Here is a 17,487-nt window from a genome sequence, read left to right on the forward strand (position 1 = left end):
ACCAACTAAGCCACCCAGGCACCCCTAGAGTACAACCTTTAAAATGCATGTCTGTACATATGCTTTAGGATATCATTCTGCCTGAGGTCAGCTACATAAATATAGTCCATTTTTTTTTCTATTTCAGTGAGCTGTACAAATGTCAACTGAACAGGAGTGAGAATAAAGCTAGCTCCGACTGCTGTGAGCTGGTTTAGATAGTACCTTACTATACAATGCTCACAGGGGAAAGAGACCTTAACTACTTTGAAATGGAATAAAAAATATTTTGTTGTTATGACTAGATTAGATGCTTCACAATAAAAGAAATAAAGGATTATTCTTTATTATATATATAATTATATATATAAATTTACATATATATAAATACATACATATAGATATACACACACACACACACACACACACACACATATATATATATATATGAAAATTTACATCCCAGTTAGCATATAGTGCAATAATGATTTCAGGAGTAGAATCCAGTGATTCATCCCCTACATGTAACACCCAGTTATCATCCCAACAAGTATCCTCCTTAATACTCCTTGCCCATTTAGCCCATCCCTCCACCCATAATCCCTCCAGCAACCTTGTTTGTTCTCTATATTTAAGAGTCTCTTATGTTTTATCCCCCTCCCTGTTTTTACATTATTTTTGCTTCCCTTCCCTTATGTTCATCTGTTTTGTATCTTAAATTCTACATGAATGAAGTCATATATTTGTCCTTCTCTAATTTCACTTAACATAATACACTCTAGTTCCATCCATGTTATTGCAAATGGCAAGACTAATTTTTTTTTTTTTAATGTTTATTTCTGATAAAGAGACAGAATCTGAAGCAGGCTCCAGGTTCCAAGTTGTCAGTGCAGAGCCCAATGTGGGGCCCAAACCCATGAACCGTGAGATCCTGACGTGAACTGAAGTTGGATGCTTAACCAACTGAGCTACCAGGTGCCTCAAGACGTCATTCTTTTTGATGGCTGAGTAATACTCCATTGTGTTTATATATACCACATCTTCTTTATCTATTCATCTGTTGATGGGTATTTGGGCTCTTTCCATACATTGGCCATTATCGATAGCACTGATATAAACATTGGGGTGCAGGTGCCCCTTCAAAACAACATACCTGTATCCTTTGGATAAATACCTAGTAGTGCAATTGCTGGGTCATAGGGTAGTTCTGATTTTTTGAGGAACCTCCATACTGTTTTCCAGAGTGAATGCACCAGTTTGCATTCCCACCAACAGTGCAAAAATGTTCCTCTTTTTCCACATCTTCGCCAATATCTGTTGTTGCCTGAGTTGTTAATGTTAGCCATTCTGTCAGGTGTAAGGTGGTATCTCATTGTGGTTTTCATTTGTATTTCCCTGATGACGAATGATGTTGACCATTTTTTTCATGTGTCTGTTAGCCATCTGGATGTCTTCTTTGGGAAAGTGTCTATTCATGTCTTCTGCCCATTTTTCACTGGATTGGATTTTGGGTTTGAGTTTGATAAGTTTTTTTTTTTTTTTTACAGATTTTGGATACTAACCCTTAATGTGATATGTCATTTGCAAATATTTTCTCCCATTCTGTAGGTTGCCTTTTAGTTTTGCTGATTGTTTCTTTTGCCATGCAGAAGTTTGTATCTTGACGAGGTCCCAACAGTTCATTTTTGCTTTGTTTCCCTTGCCTCTGGAGACATGTTGAGTAAGAAGTTGCTGTGGCTGAGGTCAGAGGTATTTGCCTGCTTTCTCCTCCAGGATTTTGATGACTTCCTGTCTTACGTTTAAGTCTTTCATCCATTTTGAATTTATTTTTGTGTATGCTGTAAGAAAGTGGTCCAGATTCAGTCTTCTGCATGCCGCTGTTCACTTTCCCCAACACCATTTGCTAAAGAGACTCTTTATTCCATTGGATATTCTTTCCTGCTTTGTCAAAAATTCATTGGCCATATGTTTGTGGGTCCATTTCTGGGTTCTCTATTCTGTCCCACTGATTTAAGGGTCTGTTTTTGTGCAAGTACCATAATGTCTTGAGGATCACAGTTTTGTAATACAGCTTCAAGTCCAGAATTATGAAGCCTCCAGCTTTGGTTTTCTTTCTCAGGATTGCTTTGATTATTTGAGGTCTTTTCTGGTTCCATACAAATTTTAGGATTGTTTGTTCTAGCTCTGTGAAGAATGCTGGTGTTATTTTGATAGGGATTGTACTGAATATGTAGATTGCTTTGGGTAGCACTGACACTTGAACAGTATTTGTTCCTCCAGTCCATGAACATGAAATATTTTTCCATTTTTTTATGTCTTCAATTTTTTCATAAGCTTTCTGTAGCTTCCAGTGTATAGATTTTTCACCTCTTTGATTAGGCTTATTCCTAGGTATTTTATGATTTTTGGTGCAACTGTAAATGGGATCGATTCCTTGATTTCTCTTTCTGCTGCTTCATTATTGGCATATAGAAATGCAACTGATTTCTGTGCACTGATTTTATATCCTGTGACTTTGCTAAATTCATGGATCAGTTCTAGCAGTTTTTGGTGAAATCTTTTGGGTTTTCCATAGAGTATCATGTCATCAACAAAGAGTGAAAGTTTGACACCCTCCTTGCCGACATGGATGACTTTTATTTCTGTTATCTGATTGCTGAGGCTGGACTTCCAGTACTATGTTGAGTAACAGTGGTGAAGAATGGACATCTCTGCCCCGTTCCTGATCTTGGGGGGAAAGCTCTCAGTTTTTCCCCGTTGAGGATGACATTAACAGTGGGTCTTTTGTATATGGCTTTTATGGTCTTGAGGTATGATCCTTCTATCCCTACTTTCTTTAGGGCTTTTATCAAGAAAGGATTCTGTATTTTGTCAAATGCTTTCTCTACATTTATTGAGAGGATCATGTGGTTCTTTGTCCTTTGTTAATTTTTTTAATGTTTTTTTATTTTTGAGAGACAGAGACAGAGCGCAAGCAGGGGAGGGGCAGAGAGAGAGAGAGACAGACAGACAGACAGACAGACACAGAATCCAAACCAGGCTCCAGGTTCTGAGATGTCAGCACAGAGCCCAATGCAGGGCTCAAAATCGTGAGCAGTGAGATCATGCATGACCTGAGCTGAAGTCGGACGCTTAACTGAGAAACCAGACACCCCACTGTCTTTTCTTTTATTAATGTGATGTATCACATTGATTGATTTGTCGATATTGAACCAGCCCTGCATCCCAGGCATAAATCCCACTTGATCATGGTAAATAATTCTTTTAATGTATTGTTGGATCTGGTTGGCTAGTATCTTGTGAATTTTTGCATCCATGTTCATCAGGGAAGTTGGTCTATAGTTCTCCTTTTCAGTGGGGTCTTTGGTTTTGGAATCAAGGTAATGCTGGCCCCACAGAACGAGACTGGAAGTTTTCCTTCTATTTCTATTTTTTGGAACAGCTTCAATAGAATAGGTGTCAACTCTTCTTTAAATGTTTGGTAGAATTCCCCTGGAAAGCTATCTGGCCCTGGACTCTTGTGTTTTGGGAGATTTTTGATTACTAAGTCGATTTCTTTACTGGTTATAGGTCTGTTCAAGTTTTCTATTTCTTCCTGTTTCAGTGTGGGTAGTTTATATGTTTCTAGGAATTTGTCCATTTCTTCCAGATTGCCCAATTTATTGTCTTATAACTGCTCATAATATTCCCTTATTATTGTTTGTATTTCTGCAGTGTTAGTTGTGATCTCTAATAAAAGATTATTCTTAATGGTCTTCAAAAAGAATGCCAGAAACTAGTAGGGAAAGAGTGCAATGTCTGCACTCTTACTACTAGTGTGAAATTATGAGTTACATACATTAGATCAGGTTCATAGATGCACAGCTTTACAGGCTGACAGCAAGTTTAAGAATTGAAAATATAATACCCAGTACTTTGCGGTTATATTGGAATGGACACTGTTCTTTACAAGATAGCAAGGACCACTTATGACAACCTCTAAACTTAAAGTAACAAGAAAGATTTCTATTATCTTATACTGATCCTATAAAAAGAGAAAATATACTACCAAACCCAATTTAGAATGGCTTATGATTAAGGACTATTAGCAGAAGCAGTATGTCACTATGACTTTATTATCAAGAATAGAACTTAAAATGCATATAATATCACAAAGTTTATAAGGGACAAAATGATCTAAAACAATTAATGCCATACCATACTGAATATGCTATTTAAGACTATACACTCTTAGGGGGCACCTGGTTGACTCAGTTGGTTAAGCATCTGACTTTGGTTCAGGTCATGAACTCACAGTTTGTGGGTTCAAGCCCCGCTCCAGGATCCCTGCTGGCAGTGTGGAGCCTGTATGGGATTCTCTCTCTCTGCCCCTCCCCCACTTGTGCTTTCTGTGCTTTCTCTGTCTCAAAATAAATTAAAAAAAAAAAAAAACCTATACACTCTTAGATTACATTTTGTCTTTAATTCAGTCTCTGCACTTATAGAACAGCAAAATGTTTTACAGTTGAAAAGAATAAAGTGTCACCAGAAGAAATACATTGTATATAGGGACATCATCCATTATGTAAAACTCACTCTTAAAAGAAAATTTCAATCATCTGTTAAGCTTAATGCCACTGATAAGTTCTTGTCATTCAGCAAAAGAAAAGCTTTTTATTCAGGACCTTAAACCCATTTTGTAGTATTCTCAATTTTTTCCAAAGTGTATTAGCTTCTCTATGTTGTATACCTTATAGCTTGGAATCCTCTACAGATGCTATTGGGCAGAACACTGGATAGGTTTCAAGCATGAAACCAAATCTCACAGGAGGTTTAAAAGCACTTGAATTTTCTTTCCCAGGTAACCACAACATTTGTTCATTGTATTAATGACTAAGAGCAAAATTGCACCTAACAAGACTCTTATTATACTAAAAGTCAAGCTTATATTTAGAGATGCTGGCTTGCTATACAGAAGGGTATTCTCATTCCCCACAGGGAATAAAATTAGGTCCCCTGGGGAGCAGAATGATAATTCCCAGAAAGAAAGCACTGGATTATTTCTCTCTAATTTCACCCATTGGCTTTTTAACCAAGCTCGCCCTTCCGCATTAAAATATTAAGTCTTTGTAAGTGTCTAAAGATAGAAAGGCTTTTATAGAATTGAGTGTTTTCTGCAGGTGAGATTTTACATTTTGAATTCCCTCCTCTCAAATTACTTTACAAAAGGGATTAGCTGCTCTCTTTATTCAATATGTTAAGATCAAGCTTGTGAAAGAGTTCCCTAAGAATTTTCATACTTCTGGGTACGGAAGTCCATAAAGTTAATCTCTGAAACAACATATCAAGCTTACAGGTACAATGTTGAGGGAAGAGTGCCAATTCAGCTCATTTTACCTTCCATTTTCCCTTTTGAACTTTTGACACGATCATGACTATATCTGATTCACTTTAATAGAAGAGGAGTGGGAGAATGGAGAAAAAGTCCATTCCTTTCTATGATTAGCTAATAGTTTGATAGATTATATATTTTAAAATTCTTTTATTTAGTTTCCTCAGCTAGGTAGGATTTCTCTTTATGAGAACTGCTTTAGAGTTTTGATCAAGTCACATTATGCAATTTGTTTTTTTTGTAAGGGAATTTTAATTTTAAATTTAATTTTTTATTTTGAGAGAGTGAGAGCGCACACAGTGGGCAGGGAAGAGGGGCTGAGGGAGAAAGAGAATTTTAAGCAGGCTCCACGCTAGGTGTGGAGCCCAACGTGGGGCTCGATCCCATGACTCTGGGATCATGAGCCAAACTGAAATCAAGAGTCGGACACCCAACTGAGCCACCCAGGCTCCCTGCATCATGTAATTCTTAATATTTACACATTACATTTGGAGAGGCAAGTTTGCTTGTTAACTTCCTCTTGATCAACACTGTTTTTCAACTCAATTTGATCAAAATAAAAATGAAAAAGTGAGGTGTTTTCTTTAAGCCACTGTTAATTACAAACACTTCATGGGTCACTTTCAACTTATTTAACACTCATAAAATGTTCCAGTTTGGTGTTTTAAACAGGGAAGGGTTAGGATGATTACTTTTTTTCCTACAGGTTTAGGAAGATTCAAGCTATAATTACAGTTTGGGAACATCTGTAATAGGGCTAGTGCTAGGTAAGGTGGGGAATATAAAGATGACTGAGATGGAGCCCCAGCCCTTATGAAGCTTATACTATAATAGGGAGGTTAAAAAGTTTAAATCTACGTGGTTAAAAATAACATACACCATAAACAAAAACAAAGCGGAAAGACCAAGAACAAACTGTAAGAAATATTTGCAACATAAAACAAAAGGATAGCTTTATTAAAATGTAAAGAACTTAGAGACAGTGAAGGATAAAGATGAATAAAACCGGCAGAACACAGAAAGACTCATGGCAATAATGTTCAACTTCACTTACGCAAGAAATGCTAGTTAAAACAGTAAGATCCCATTTTCACTCATCAGACAGCCAGGTATTACATTTTAATACCTAGTGGAGGTATGGGGAGAGACAGAGACACTTGAAAAATCTGCTGATGGAAGTAAAAACTGTACAATCTTTAAGAAAGGCACTTTGGTGACATCTATCACTTTTTTTTTTTAATTTTTTTTTTTAACGTTTATTTATTTTTGAGACAGAGCATGAACAGGGGAGGGGCAGAGAGAGAGGGAGACGCAGAATCCGAAGCAGGCTCCAGGCTCTGAGCTGTCAGCACAGAGCCCGAAGTGGGGCTCGAACTCACAGAAGGCGAGATCATGACCTGAACCGAAGTCGGACACTTAACCGAAGTCGGATGCTTAACCGACTGAGCCACCCAGGTGCCCCATCTATCACTCTTTTAAATGCATATATGTTTTAAGCCAACAATCCCACTAGGAATTAATCCTACAAATATTTCCACATATACAAAAAGATATTGGCATATAGAAATTTACTTAAGCATGTTCATGTAACGGTAAAACAAAACCTAGTAAAACTGTTACAAACATAAAATGAAATATTATACAGCTTTTACAAACTACAATTTAGCCAGACTGATTGGAAAGCCTGCCTGAGACATATGAAGTATAAGTTTCAGAACAGGGGAGACTGGCTGGCTCGGTCAGTAGAGTATACGACTGTTTTTTTTTTTTTTTTTTGAGCATGCGACTCTGGATCTCAGTGTTGGGAGTTCAACCCCCATGTTGGGGGCAGAGATTACATAAAAAAATAAAATCTTATAAAAGAACTTTCAGAACAGTATATACAGTATGATACCATTTTTATTATAATGGCATTGTTATATATAATATATATATTAAATATGTAAAGTGTATATATATACTATATAATAATATTATAATAATATTGCTATAATAATAAAGGAATTGACAATTGATTTGGCCAGTTTTCTTTTAACACACGGAGTAAGCCATACTATAGGAAGACCGTGGAGAATGGTGAAAACAGTGTGAACTACATGCAGAGTAGTCTAAAGTGCACAGATCATGGGAAAACTGAAAAGGTAAAACTGTACCCTGAGTATCTGGCGGAAGTATATATCTGTTAGAACCAGGAGTTAATAAACATCTCCCAACAGGAAAATAACTCTGACACAGAAAAATAGGACAGAGAAGTTACCACAAAAGTTGAAGCCACAGAACTGGACATATTAGCTACATGTTGTGCATGAGGCAGCATGAAGAAAAGCTGGTTCTCTCATCACAAGAAAATTTTTAACTATGTATGGTGAGAGATGACAACTAGGCTTCCTATGATCACTTCACAGTATACATAAATATGGAATCATTATGCTGTACACCTGAAACTAATATAATACATCAACTGTACCTTAAAAATAAAAAAATAGTTGGTTCTAGCTATTTCTAGGGTTTATCTGCTTGTAGAATATGGACAAAAGCCAAACTACTGAGGCAAATTATAGCAAAAGTTCCTTATAAGTTTTACTTTGGATTTCATTTAAAATGCTTTAGACTTACCCCGAGAGAAATAAAGTGAATTCTGAAATTAAATGTAAATTAGACTTAAATATGGTTAACTTACTTAAGATGACTAAAACTTCTGAATCTTTTAAAAGGCAACATTTAGTATTCTGTAACCCTGACATGCATATTTTCTCCCTAATTTTAGAAGGTGATCTAAACTCACACTGAGCATAAACTAGAAGCCACTATTTACTGCCTAGCTGTTACTTTACCTAATAAGTAAAAGTGTCAAACTCAGCCATTTGTATAAAATAACAGTATTTTATTAGTAGGAACAGTGACCAGAGACAGGCAAGATTGAGAGAAGTAAAACTTAAGTCCACTATCAGGCAAGAACAATAAACTAAGCCATAGTCTTCATCTATTTGGGAAGTATGTATCATTAGTAAGAACTGAAGGCAAGTTTGAATAGGCCTGGTCTTCTCAATTACATTCATGGAATTATGAAAGCTGAACAAATCAGGTGTCACTATACATCTGAAGGAAAGACACAGACTCCTACAAACATTTCCATCAACTATTCCCATAGGATCTATATAAGAAACACAATGTTAACAATCACTTAAAGCTGTGTCAGGGCTATGGCCCAAACTAACATTTAAAAGGCAAAGAATTACATTTATTTGCCTCTCAAAAAGGTAAGTAGGTTGGTGCCTGGAATTCACTAAGTCTATAAAAACTATTTTATTCACCATTCCAAAATATGCCTTTTTAATCATTATAACCCAAATACTAGTAAATTTGTCACCACTACTTAATAACATTTCTTTGGAAAACTATAAAATAAATTACCTATATTATCAAGGGAGGCAAAAGCTGAGACTACAAGAAATGTTCACATCTGGCACTGAAAGGAACTTTAAAATACACATCTAAAAATGGGACACAATGTTAAAAAGAGAAAAAAAAACCAAAATTTCTACTCTATATCCTACTACTACTACTACCAAAATCAAAGACATCAGTGATTCTTCAACCCAGTTATGCTTCAGAACTACGTAGGCAGCTTAAAACAATTTCTTTAAAAAAAATTTTTTTTTTTAATGTTTATTCATTTTTGAGAGAAAGAGAGACACAGACCATGAGCAGGAGAGGAGCAGAGAGAGGGGGAGACGCAGAATCTGAAGCAGGCTCCAGGCACTAAGCTGTCAGCACAGAGCCTGACATGGGGCTCAAACTCATGAACTGTGAGATCATGACCTGAGCTGAAGTCAGATTCTTAACCGACTGAGCCACCCAGGTGCCCAGCTTAAAACAATTTCTTAAATGGAAATATAACACGAGTAGAGAAAAGTGAACAAATAACACTGAGGTATACATATAGCTCAATACGTTCTCAAATGGTAGTAATCTGGGTAGTCTCTAAAAACCAAACCAAACAACCAGTCTTGAGGACTACCTCAGAGCCATTATATCAGTTTCTAGGGGAAAGAGGCCTTTAGAAAAGTTCCCCAGATGATTAATACACAAGCTTAGAAACTATAACACGTCTGACTGGTTCAAAAGATCATACAACAAGCAGCTACACAGTGCTGAGATGGAATTTACAGCTGTAAATGTCCACATTAAAAAAGACAAGGGGGGCCTGGGTGGCTCAGTTGGTTGGGTGACCAACTTTGGCTCAGGGCATGATCTCGCAGTTTGGGTTCGAGCCCCGCGTCAGCTCTGTGCTGACAGCTCAGAGCCTGGAGCCTGTTTCAGATTCTGTGTCTCCCTCTCTCTGACCCTCCCCCGTTCATGCTCTCTCTCTCTCTCTCAAAAATAAACCTTAAAAAATAAAATAAAATAAAAAATATGAAATATCTCAAATGAATAAACTTCCACCTTAGGTAACTAGAAGAACAAACTAAACAAAAAACAAGGAAGGAAATAATAAAGATCAGAGTGGAAACAAATGAAATACAGAACAGAAAAAGGGAAAATATAAAAGAAAAGCATTCAATGCTTCAAATAAATGACATTTTAGTGAAATTTAAGATTATTTTTAATACCTTGTTTTATAAAACTTTTGACAGGCAGTCATACTATTCCTTCTATAGTCAAAGAAAATTAAAGTCAGTAACCCTACTCTTTGTCATTCTTACCTTCAAATCTCAGAGATTCATTCATTCAATATGAAAGCATACACTTTATAATATTCTACATTACAACAGTGGTTAAGAGCTCAGGCTCTGTCTAGGTTCAAATTCCAGCACTATCATTTAGCTGTATGACTTGGGCAAGTTAACCTGTTTTTCAATTTGCTCACCTATATAAACTGGGGGTAATAATGTGAAAGTATATCAAAATAGATGGTTTAGAAGTTAAACTAGCCCAGATAATTTCTTTTTTACTACTTGGGAAACCATACAAAGGATAAATATTTTAGGGGGAAAAAAAAGAATCAAGTTCTGTCTTGTTATCTCTTTAGTCTTTCAACTTAGAACAGCCTTCCTGACTTTTTTGTCACTCAAGACATTGACAATTTTACACAGTGCAGGCCAGATATTTGAGATACTTTATACATTTGAGTTTGTTTCCTCATGACCAGCTTCATGTCCTGCATTTCTGGCAGCAATGTTCCTAATGGCAGGAATGTTGAAGCTTTCTCAGTGCATCATCACATCAGAAGGGACATGATGTCAGTTTGTCCTATTATTGGCTCACTTGATTAAGTCAGCCAGATTTCTCCAATGTAAAGTTACCTTTTTTCCTTTTTATACTAAGTTTTTTCTTATTTTTGCACTTGGTCCTCATAATAAAATTTAGTGCCATTTGGAATTTATCCACCTAAACTTAAACTTACAGAACCGTCAGAGCACAAAATGCATTCTGCTTCTTGGAGAAATTTACACTTTCAGGTGAAGTTATCTGCCTGACTTTAACGATGAGGAGGCTGGCTTACTGCATGAAAGTCCTACTTTCTGCCAAATATAGTGTCAACATACAGATCTGTAAGTATATTATGTTCACAATTTGATTTAGTAAATAGATTAAGAAGAGGATTTACAGTCTAAACGAAGCCATGGATATCTGTACTTGTTTTAGGAGAAATTCAGGGCAATTCTCAAGCTTCTGTATATCTTGCCTTTTCATTTGCAAGAGAATATATTTTGCAGAGCACATGAAAAGGTGATGGGCTAATTAGATACCTGGGATATTTAGAAAACTTGAAAAGAATGAGAGTAAAGGCTTAAAGAAAACTATTCAGTATTATTTAGTTGGTTTTTATTTGTTCTAATAATATACTAGAAACAAAACTCCAAAAGGATGAAACGTCATGAGATGTCTGTATGCCTGGACTCTAAAACTGCTATTTAGTGGTGAGCATAGGACAACCTGTAGACATTTTAAATCACTGGGCTGTACACCCAAAACTAATATAACACTGTGTCAACTATACACAAATATAAACAGTTAAAAACCCTGCCATTTGTATAAAAGAGAAACCAGCCATTTCCCAGAAGATAGTACTAATCACACAGAGTAAAATCATCAGGAATCCAAACAGACATTATATACTGAAGAACAGATTTTTGAAACCACAGTATAGAGCTCTGAAATAAGTGCTCCCTTCACATGTAAGCAGAGGAAACAGTCACACTGGTCTCCAAAAAGCTGGGTCTTACACATTTACATAGGCTGACCTATTAAAGTCAGCAGCTCATAGATATCCTATATGTAACCTGATTATCACTGGTAGCCAAACAGAAAACCAAGCCTCAAAATGTGATCACCTGAATATAGCTTAACAATAGATATTAGAAAAATGTTTACTAGGTGTTTCTAGTATTTCTTCAGATAGTGTCATGTGTACATTTGAAAAAAAGAGACTGGCAACAACATCAAAAGTATACTCAATAGACCATACTCTATTAAACAATCCTAAGAGATGTAAATGGATGCCTCACTCGAGTTCTCATTAAACGGCTGCATTTCTCCAAATATCTACATCTAGAGATAAAGGATAAGCTGAGAAGTGCTTAAGCTATTACCTCGCCCTTCAGTACTTTTGATACTTGTTTTACCCAATCTGGAACAGCATGAATAACTGGAGATATGGTTTATAACCTAGATGAACTCTAAATATGGCTGGGGAGAAGTCATTTAAGTGAAGAATAAGCTTTTAGTCCAGAGAACCTTTGAAATGTAGATTGTCACTAAGCCAAGGTATTTAGTTTAGTTTCTTTCTTAAAAAAAAAAAAAAATAAGGACATGGCCTTCTAGTGATACAATTTCCCATTATTTTAAAAGCAGTATCCTTTTTTAAAAAAACTGAAGTATAGTTGACATACAATATGATATTAGTTTCAGGTGCACAACACGAAAGAAGTATCCTTTACGGCATAATTTCCAAAACAGTAGAGAAGAAATTATCTAGACTGTTTTAATGCATAAATCAAGTAATTCCATATACTTTTCCTACTTCGTCCATAGTCTTCATTTGTGAATCGGCAACAAGACTCATTTTATGAGCTCATGCAAGGTTTCCAATGAGCAACCTTTAAGGAAACCGAGCAGTAATAATTCTACTGTAAAGAAAAATGTTTGTAATAGTTTATGAACATTTACATAAGCTTATATAGGCTTCTCCTGAAAGAAAACTGCCTATTAATAGCTTACGAGCTTTTTTGAACAATTTTAAAAGTGCAAAATTATTTTCTGTATTTTCCCAACATGCCTCATGGTTAGAACTGTCCCACCCACTCCACACAACCCACACACACACATCCCCAGTGCTACCACCTACAGAATTTCATTCAAATTAGTTTGAGGTGGAACCTAAACATCAGTATTTTTAGGTAATTCTAAGGTGCAGCCAGGGTCGAGAATCACTGCTCTAGAACCAATGTCCTATACCTACTAACTGTGAAACAGGGTAGGGGAGCTAAGGAATCTGTAAGACCACCAAGTGAGTTTAGTTTAGCCAGGACAGTTATGGGCAACAATATTTTACCTCCTCAAGGACAGTGATTTGGAACTAATCCTTAGGAGGGTAAGTGGAAATGGGATGCAAAGTCACTGTTAAGAAAACCTTAATGTGGAAACCAATGAAAGAATATTAGTTAAGAAACTCTATTCATTAAGTGTATTCTAAACTTCTATGTATGTACTATCAGGCACATATGGACTACAGGGATCTAAAAAAGATCTCACGAGGGGCGCCTGGGTGGCTCAGTCGGTTAAGTGTCCGACTTCGGCTCAGGTCATGATCTCACAGTCTGTGAGTTTCAGCCCCACGTCGGGCTCTGTGCTGATAGCTCAGAGCCTGGAGCCTGCTTCGGATTCTGTGTCTCCCTCTCTCTGACCCTCCCCCATTCATGCTCTGTCTCTCTCTGTCTCAAAAATAAATAAATATTAATAAAAAAAAAATTAAAAAAAAAAAACCTTAAAAAAAAAAGATCTTAAGAGATACAGCATGAAATCAGAGGGTGGGGAGGGTTTAAAGAGGTAGAGTAGAAATAAAATAAAGAGGTGCCTGCCTGGCTCAGTCAGTGCAGCATACAACTCTTGATCTTGGGGTTGTGAGTTTGAGTCCCAAATCGGGTGTAGAGATTAAAAATAAAAAATTTTGGGGCGCCTGGGTGGCTCAATTGGTTAAGCATCTGACTTCAGCTCAGGTCACAATCTCATAGTTGGTGGGTTTGAGCCCCACATTGGGCCATGCACTGACAGTGCAGAGCCTGCTTGGGATTCTCTCTCCCTCTCTTTCTCTGCCCCTCCCCCACTTGCACTTTCTTTCTCAAAATAAATAAACTTAAAAAATAAAATAAGGGGTGCCTGGGTGGCTCAGTCAGTTAAATGTCCCACTCTTGGTTTGGGCTCAGGACATGATCTCATGGTTCATGGGTTTGAGCTCCGTATCAGGCTCATGATGACAGTGCAGAGCCTGCTTGGAATTCACTCTCCCCTCTCTCTCAGAATAAACAAACAAACACTAAAAAAATAATGAAATAAAATAAAAATTTTTAAATCTCAAAAAAACCCAAAAACCACCACATACATATGAAGAACACATTAAGTTTGCACAGCAGGCTCATAAAAAGTATCCTTAAAATTAGGGGCACCTTAGTGGTTCAGTCAATTAAGCTCAGGTTGATTCTGACTCAGGTCACAATCTCATAGTTCCTGAGATTGAGCCCTGTATGCAGGCTGTCTCTCCTTCTCGCTCTGCCCCTCCCCTGCATGCACATGCTCTTTCTTTCTCTCTCTCAAAATAAACAAACAAAAAGTGTCCAATACAATTAAAAAATTAGAACAGTAATACACATTCCTTTGTAGAGATTTCATTTTGACATATATCCTTTCAGACTTTTATGCGTACAACTTCTATTTTTATTAACTATGTTATGAGCTTCTCAATTGGTATCACTAACATGATTATATACACATTACTTATACGAGAGGTGATATAATACAATAATTAAGTATGCAGCTCTGGAACCAGACAATCTGGTTTTAATCCCAACTCCTGCATTAACCAGCTATCTCACCCTTGGCAAAATGCTATGGATGAGAGCTAGATGAAGCCTTGATACAGATCCAGGGAATTTATATACTTTCCTTAGGACAAAGCCCTAAAGGTGAAATTACTGAGCCAAAGGCTGTAAATGTTAAGGCTTCAAAATATCCTCCAGAGAGGTTATACTATACTGTAGATTAAGGAGGTACATAACTGTAGTAGGCTATTACTTTCGTTGCCTGCAAAAAATCATGCCTCCCAGTAGCTTTCTGTATCGTCTCCTATATTGACTTGGCCATGTGAACGCCTTTGATGAATGGTATATTAGCAAGTATTTGTGAATGGGGCTTGTCCTCTTGGAACATCTGTTCATAAAGACATTCTCTCTTGGAACCCAGACACCACTATTCTGTTAGAAGTCTAGTTATCCAGGGGTGCCTGGGTAGCTCAGTCGGTTAAGTGTACAACTTTGGATCAGGTCATGATCTCGTGGTTCATGGGTTCGAGTCCTGCATCAGGCTCTGTGCTGACAGCCCAGAGCTGGAGCCTGCTTTGGATTCTGTGTCTCCCTCTCTCTCTGCCCCTCCCCCACTCATACTCTGTTTCTCTCTCAAAAATAAAGAAACATAAAAAAAAAAAAAAAAGTCTAGTCATCCACATGGAGGAAACTCAGGACCTGATCAAAAGCCCCAGCTGAACTCCCAGTCGGTAGCCAGCACCAACTTGCCAGCTAGCCATATGACTGAATCATCTTGGAAATAAATCCTCCAGCCCCAGTCAAGCTGCTGCAGCAGATATCAAGGAAAACAGAGATAAGATGTTCCTTCTAAGACCTAACCAAACTGCAGAAATGTGATAAAGTGAATGTTAGTTGTTTTAAGCCACCAACTTTTGGGGTTGTCTGTTACACAGTAACAGATAACTGAATCAGTAATCTGACTTTGGCAGAATTATGCTAAATAAGAAGCACATTGAGAGGGCAGTATTTCACTTATAAAAATACAGTACCTAATTAACTCCTTGCTGCTAACTTTTTTGCTTCCTTATTAGCTCTTAACTATGTTCTGAGCAGCTGAGGTTCCCAGAAAAGCTAAAATAGTTAATTGATTATGGAATATTCGGTTAAGGAAGTGTTCCTCTGTAACTTAAGAAGTTGATGGAACTGAAGATTTCCTACTCTAAACAAAAGCAAGGTCCCAAAACAAAAGTTGTAATTTAAGACTAAACTGCTTTCTCTGCACTAACCTGATAAACTTCTAAGAATAGATAGTATGAAATAATTTGCCACCTACATTATAAAAGAAAGAAGCTGAGGTGTTTCTTCAAAGAATGAAATATTACCTGTAATATGAAAACATGAAAAAGCATATTTAATGAGTCTTAATTCTCTAAGACATGAGTGATACCTATATTAATAGACTCCTTTCTCTTCTTGGGAGAGTGATTAGCTATAATAAAAGCAACTAGACAATGATATAAAATACTATATACATGGCATGCTTTAAATGTAGAAACTGACAGCAGTGTCATTACAATACTTTATTCCTTTCATAAAGCCCCACAAAGAGTGATTATTGTTCTAATAACCCGAAGGTACTCAAATCACTAACACAAAACCCTTTTATTAGAAACAATACATAACTCTCTCAAGAACCCTCATAATAAACTACTGGAAAGAGCGCAGGTCACAAGAGGAGTTGTAACTTGTCATCAAAGATTTCAATATATTATTAAGTCCGTATAATTCAAAAAATTTTCTTGCCAGCATACTCTCTTTAACTGTTAGGTATGCTCAGTGTTGGCAGTGGGGTGGGGGGCTGGAGAGCAGGGTATTCTGGTTCTGTCCCTCATAATTTAAGTTCATTTCTGAGTACCTGGTCTAGCCTCTTTAAAAAAAAATTTTTTTTTAATGCTTATTTATTTTTGAGAGAGAGAGAGACAGAGCGTGGCAGGGGAAGGGCAGAGTGAGAGGGAGACAGAATCTGAAGCAGGCTCCAGGCTCTGAGCTGTCAGCACAGAGCCTGACGTGGAGCTCGAATTCACAGACTGCGAGATCATGACCTGACCCAAAGCTGGATGTATAACCGACTGAGCCACCCAGGCGCCCCAGTCTAGCTTCTTTTCTCCTCATACTTTCCTTTCCCTGCCATCTCCTCTGAATTGTGAAGTTTGTAAGAAAAGGAAATCATTCCAGATCCTTCACTTCTAGCTCCCAAACCCTACTTGGAAGTATGGCAAATCATATATTTTAAGTCATAACATCTATAAATATTAATTATGAAGTCTCATAAGCCACTACTGTTACCTGGAGTGCTAAAAACAATACAGAATAAAAGGCATTAATTGAGAATCTACCATGAACACTAAGTACATGGACATGGTCCCTGATTTAGCAGACTTTATCCAGACAAGGATAGGTAAGGGTAAGGACAGAGAAATTAAGAATAGTAGGATACCATGGGGCAAGCTTCTGTAAGACAGTACACAGTTTGGGGAGTACATTATTATGAAAAAGACATGTATACACAACCTTTAAAAGCTAATAAAAATATTTTCTAGGTATACTTTTATGTATACATCATTATGTATGAAAAAACTTCAAGTTTAGATGTTCAATTCTGTAGATGAAGAGTTTAAAGTCCCTGCTTTTTCCACTCACCAGGATATTCAAGGTTCTAGTGAGTACGGTTGTATCTTAGGTTTAAACTATTGTTATTCCACTTTCAGTGGAAGTTTCTGACATGCTACATTACGGGGGGGGGGGGATTCAAGCAAATATATGTGAGTATATATTCATTCAATGTTTCCTTTGTACATTTCTAAATTTAGCATAGTAGGAGCTAATCATAAATTTGTGATACCATTTCTGATTTCTGGAAGCAGTAAGAAACAAATTACTCAAACAGACCTGGGCTCAAGTTCTCCTCTGGAACTCATAAACAGTATGACCATGTCAAGTTACTTTCCTTCTCTAAATCTGAGTTGCATCATCTTTAAAATGAAGATACTGCCATTTACCTCAATAATTAAAGAGGAACTACTATTACTTCACACATTATCGCTTATTGGCTAC

The 17,487-nt window shown here is 36.9% G+C and overlaps 1 protein-coding gene across 1 annotated transcript in view; it reads right to left on the minus strand.

Moving 5' to 3' along the window:
• The window catches only part of SNX3 (sorting nexin 3), a 49,889-nt gene that overhangs the window by 12,267 nt on the left and 20,135 nt on the right, over positions 1–17,487 (minus strand). The gene's annotated exons all lie outside the window — the stretch shown is intronic.

This window comes from Panthera uncia (assembly GCF_023721935.1).
Source record: "Panthera uncia isolate 11264 chromosome B2 unlocalized genomic scaffold, Puncia_PCG_1.0 HiC_scaffold_24, whole genome shotgun sequence".
NCBI lineage: Eukaryota > Metazoa > Chordata > Mammalia > Carnivora > Felidae > Panthera > Panthera uncia.